The 5,835-nt window shown below is 40.7% G+C and overlaps 1 pseudogene; it reads right to left on the bottom strand.

Annotated features, from left to right (window-relative positions):
* Positions 1 to 310: 310 nt before the first annotated feature.
* On the bottom strand, positions 311 to 1,608 carry LOC128594675 (ubiquitin-conjugating enzyme E2 variant 1-like; annotated as a pseudogene).
* Between the last annotated feature and the right edge of the window lie 4,227 nt (positions 1,609 to 5,835).

The raw sequence follows: 5,835 nt of genomic DNA, 5'->3' as shown, positions 1-5,835 counted from the left end.
GTAATCAGCAGCAAGGTGATTGTGTGATGTATTTTTTCACAGTTGAATTAGATGTGCCCCAACAGTTATTATACTATGGGAACCAATTTAAATATATTGTATTGATCTTAGAAGTTCAACTACTTGGACAGTGGTTAACTTTGATGGGATGATTTGTTATAGCACAACTTATGTATATCAAATAAACAAAAAATAGTATTATTTACAATATCTTAAGATAAATTGCCTTTAAATGGGAACTTACTTTCTAGTACTTTGAGGTCTATAAGAGAAATTTAGAAAATTTACTACTGTGGAAACTGAAGACTGCTTAAATTGAATGGTAGGGGAGGGGAAGGGCCTGTGGCTTTTCTTTTTGATTAAATGCTGTAGCACTGTCCTCAGGCAGCTGAGGGAGTTTCATATTTTCTTTAGACATTGGAAGGTGCCAAAGCTCTTGCTTTGATGGTGTATGAATTCTGCCATTTTACTAGCACTGATACGGCTCTTGGGGCCACCACTTTATTAGGACTATTAACTCCATATTAATTTGTGTTACAAATCTTACAAAGAGGGGTGTTTCTGGGTATTTAGGTCCACTTTTTAAAGGCAGTATATTTGGTTTTCATAAATTGTTCTTGGAGGTCCAATTATCACCCCAGTCCATCTTGTAAGTATCACGTTGTTGCCTGCCACCTGTCACTGTCGGTCGAATGCAAAGATGGGGATTAGTTCCAACGAGCTTTATTTTCAGAAGGCCAGCAGTTCTGGAGATCAGTGAGAGTAGCCTCTCAAATCTATTCTGCCTCAGTTACAATTCTAATAATTTGTATAATGAAATACAAAGAAATAAACCTAGAAAATTTTAAGTTTTTCTGACAGAAAATAGTATCAGAATCATCTTTACTCTAACAAGGTAACATTTTTTTTTTTTTTTTGTAGAGACAGGGTCTCATTATACTGCCCTCGGGTAGAGTGCCATGGCGTCACACGGCTCACAGCAACCTCTAACTCTTGGGCTTACGCGATTCTCTTGCCTCAGCCTCCCGAGCAGCTGGGACTACAGGCGCCCGCCACAACGCCCGGCTATTTTTTGTTGCAGTTTGGCCAGGGCTGGGTTTGAACCCGCCACCCTCGGCATATGGGGCGGGCGCCCTACTCACTGAGCCACAGGCGCCACCCCAAGGTAACATGTTTAAACAACAGAAACATAATCTTCACTCTAATAATATAGTAATAAAAGTAAATTTTACCCTAAGAAAATATTTAAGAGAATCATCAAAGAAAACAACATTAAAGTAACTTCTGGTCTAACAATACTTATTGGTTATGTGTGACTACCTCCCCCCAAATCTTTTGAGACAAACATCCTCACAATCGTGATGAAAACTTAACTAGATAATCATGGAAGGTATGTGGGGAAGGCTAAGCAGACTAGGTCAGCTATACTCCTTCAGCTTAGCTTCTCAGACTCCATCTTGTAGGCCACTTTTCTAGGTTCAGTATCTTTGTTATCTTCTAGACCCCAGCTAACTGTCCATTTCCTACTCCTTTCTGCCTTTCCTCAAGTTCTTCCAACAGTTGGAAATTGCAAGGGACTTTTCCTTTTGAACCTGTAGTGGCTGCCATCTGTCACTCCCTACCACTCTTATTTTTTGTCTCTATGACAGGGGTGGGGAACGTTAAAGCTACATGTGGCCTTTTAGGTCCTTAAGTGTGCCCTTTAGACTGAATCCCAATTGTACAGACCAAATCCTTTTATTTTTATTAATATATTTTTGTTCATCTTTTATATTTTTATTTTTAAAATGAACACATTTTAAATGCCAAAGAATAAAATACATTTTAATGAAGTAATCCTTCCAGATTGACCAGCACAAATAGAACATTAGTAAACCATAAGGGCTAAATTGATGGCTGCTGCACTCATGATATAGTTCTAATTTTCCCTATCTGACTGGAGCCACTCCCAAGTGGGGCTGGTTGGTGACAGTTTATGGGAGTTGAGTACACCAGTCTGTTATCAGCTTTTGACAATAGTGTACTGTGTTTCTATTTGAAGTGGAATTTGTAAATAGTTTGCACAGCTTCAAAGTATTTTTTAATTTCTATCTGCTTAATAGCCCATTGTGTCAAAGAAGACCAAGAGAATGATGAAGGAAGAAAACAGATTTTTAAATGAGGATTAGGAATTGCAGTGTTATCCCACTTCTGCTAAGATAAGATGATTTGCTTGCTTTGTGATACTGCAATATCGGCATTAAAGAAATTCAGTGTCGTCAACATTATAACATAAGGACCACAAATATTTTAAATTAGAGGGAGAGACACGAAAGGTTGCATTGCAGAAATTAAAAGATGAAAAGGAAAAGCAAAGATATTTCTTTCAAGCAGCAATAAGACCTGGAAATAATGCCACTGAAGCAACTTGTAAAGTAGCTTATATATTTGGGGGAAAAGGGAAGCCATTCAGATATAAAACTCATGAAAGAATGCATTGCTGAAGTTGTAGGATGCTTAGACCCTGATAACGTTTCAAAGTACAAACAGATGCCTCTTTAAAGGAGACCCATAACTGATGGCATAAATTAGCTTCAACAGAACAACTTCATGCAGTACTTCAAAAAGAAAATATATATTAATCAATCGCTTTGGATGAATCAACTGATACTACTGACTCAACGCGGTAGTATTATACTTCATTCGGTTTGTAACAGAAGGTTTTCTCTGCTACAAAGCCTGTGGCTCAGTCGGTAAGGCGCCGGCCCCATATACTGAGGGTGGCGGGTTCAAACCCGGCCCCGTCTGAACTGCAACCAAAAAATAGCTGGGCGTTGTGGTGGGCGCCTGTAGTCCCAGCTACTCGGGAGGCTGAGGCAAGAGAATCGCTTAAGCCCAGGAGTTGGAGGTTGCTGTGAGCTGTGTGATGCCATGGCACTCTACTGAGGGCCATAAAGTGAGACTCTGTCTCTACAAAAAAAAAAAAAAAAGAATTACTTACTTTGGGCACTATGGCAAATAGAACATGCGGAATAGGTATCTTCAACAACTTTCAAGATAAATGTCATGAAGTTGGACTGAATTTGGTAAATTTAGTGTATGTATAGATGGTGCACCTTCCATGATAGGAAAACACGAAGGTTTTTTTTAATTTTTTTTAATTTATAACTTTTTTAAAATTATTAAATCATAGCTGTGTATGTTAATACATTAATGCAATCATTAAATCATTAAAGCACCATACACTGCTTTCATATACCATTTGACATATTTTCATCACACTGGTTAACGTAGCCTTCCTGGCATTTTCTTAGTTATTGTGTTAAGACATTTATATTCTACATTTACTAAGTTTCACATGTACCCTTGTAAGATGCGCCGCAGGTGTAATTCCACCAATCACCCTCCCTCTGCCCATCCTCCCCCCTTCCCTCCCCTTTCTCTCCCCCTTTCCCACATTCTTAGGTTATAACTGGGTTATAGTTTTCATATGAAAGCCATAAATTAGTTTCATAGTAGGGCTGAGTACATTGGATACATTTTCTTCCATTCTTGATATACTTTACTAAGAAGAGTATGTTCCAGCTCCATCCATGTAAATATGAAAGAGGTAACGTCTTCATCTTTCTTTAAGGCCGCATAATATTCCATGGTGTACATATACCACAATTTATTAACCCATTCGTGGATCAATGGGCACTTGGGCTTTTTCCATGACTTAGCAATTATGAATTGGGCTGCAATAAACATTCTGGTACAGGCTTGGCACCTGTGGCTCAAGTGGCTAAGGTGCCAGCCACATGCACCTGAGCCGGTGGGTTTGAATCCAGCCCAGGCCCGCCAAACAACAATGATATCTCAAAGTGGTTTTGATTTGCATTTCTCTGATGATTAAGGATGATGAGCATTTTTTCATATGTCTGTGGGCTGTGTGCCTGTCTTCTTCAGATAAGTTTCTCTTCAAGTCCCTTGCCCAGCTTGCCATGGGATCACTTGTTCTTTTCTTGCTTATACGTTTGAGTTCTCTGTGGATTCTGGTTATTAAACCTTTGTCGCAGACATAACCTGCAAATATCTTCTCTCATTCTGAGGGCTGTCTGCTTGCTTTACTTACTGTGTTCTTGGCTGTGTAGAAGCTTTTTAGTTTGATCAGGTCCCGGTAGTGTATTTTTGAAGCTGCTTCAATTGCCTGGGGTGGGGTCCTCCTCACCAAATACTCGCCCAGACCGATTTCTTCAAGGGTTTTCCCTGCATTCTCTTCTAGTATTTTTATAGTTTCATGTCTTAAGTTTAAATCTTTAATCCAGTGAGAGTCTATCTTAGTTAATGGTGAAAGGTGTGGGTCCAGTTTCAGTCTTCTACAGGTCGCCAGCCAGTTCACCCAGCACCATTTGTTAAATAGGAATCTTTTCCCCACTGAATGTTTTTAATTGGCTTGTCAAAGATCAAATAACGGTAAGTAGCTGGGTTCATCTCTTGGTTATTCTGTGCCATAACACGAAGGGTTTATTGTACAGATATAAAAAGTATTGACTGACCCGTGGTAGAAGCCCGCTGGCGGCTGGGCTCACAGCCAGCAGGAGGGCGGACTCAGCCTCTGGGCCAGGAGGGGCGTTCCCCGCCCGGGAAAGGCCTGCAGCTGCGCGGAGGCGCCGGCAGGGGGCGCGGGTGGCGGGCTGTTGGTCTCTCCCAGGCCGGGTTTGCCCCGAGGCCCTCCGCCCGCTCCCCGACCCACTCCCTGGTTTAAAAAAAAAAAAAAAAAGTTCCCAGCTGCTCCGGAGGCTGAGGCAAGAGAATCGCTGGAAGCCCGAGTTAGAGGTTGCTGTGAGCTGTGTGACGTCATGGCACTCTACCCAAGGGCAGTACAGTGAGACTCTGTCTCTACAAAAAAATAAAAAGAAAGTATTGACTGATAACAGATGATGTCATTTATTTTCATTGTATCTTGAATCAGCAAAATCTCTGTGCTAAAGCTACTATTTTATTATTTTATTTTTTATTTTTTGAGACAGAGTCTCACTATGTCACCCTGGGTAGAGTGCCGTGGCGTCACAGCACACAGCAACCTCAAACTCTTGGGCTTAAGTGATTCTCTTGCCTCAGCCTCCCAAGGAGCTGGGACTACAGGTGCCCGCCACAAGCCTGCTATTTTTTGTTGGAGTTGTCATTGCTGTTTAGCTGTACCGGGCTGGTTTTGAACCTGCCAGCCTCGGTGTGTTGTCTGGCGCCGTAACCCCTGTGCTAGGGGCGCTGAGCCTAAAGCTACTATTTTAAGTGACACTTTACTATAAGTTATAAGTATTGTTAACTCTATTCCTGCAAATGCAACATGGCATCATCAGTTTTGTAACGTGCTAAAGGTGACCAATGAGGTATTCAGTGTGGATTTGCCATATCATTCTAAAGTGCATTGGCTAATGCAGGGACAGGTGTTAGCTAAAATTTTATCTCTGCCTGAACATATAAATTTTGTGAAGAACAGAATCAGCTCTGTGAATTATTGAAAGATTACTATGGGAATATAGTATTTCTGTGTGATATCATGTTAAATCAAAATGACTTGAATATTTCTTTGAAAGGTAAAACTATATATATATGTGGCCAAAAAAATCCAAGCATTTTTTAAAAAGCTATCTTTTTTCAAAACACTTTTTCTTCAAAAGGAATTTTTTTTTTGTTTTTGAGACGGTCTCATTATGTTGTCCTCCGTAGAGTGCTATAAAATCACTGCTTACAGCAACCTCAAACTCCTGGGCTCAAGCAATTCTGCCTCAGCCTCCCAAGTAGCTGGGACTACAGGTGCCCGCCACAATGCCTGGCTAGTTTTTGGTTGTAGTTGTCATTGTTGTTTAGCAG

Source organism: Nycticebus coucang, chromosome 9, assembly GCF_027406575.1.
Source record: "Nycticebus coucang isolate mNycCou1 chromosome 9, mNycCou1.pri, whole genome shotgun sequence".
NCBI classification, from domain to species: Eukaryota; Metazoa; Chordata; class Mammalia; order Primates; family Lorisidae; genus Nycticebus; species Nycticebus coucang.
Note: the sequence above shows the minus strand (reverse complement) of the source record. Positions and strands in the feature narration are given on the sequence as shown.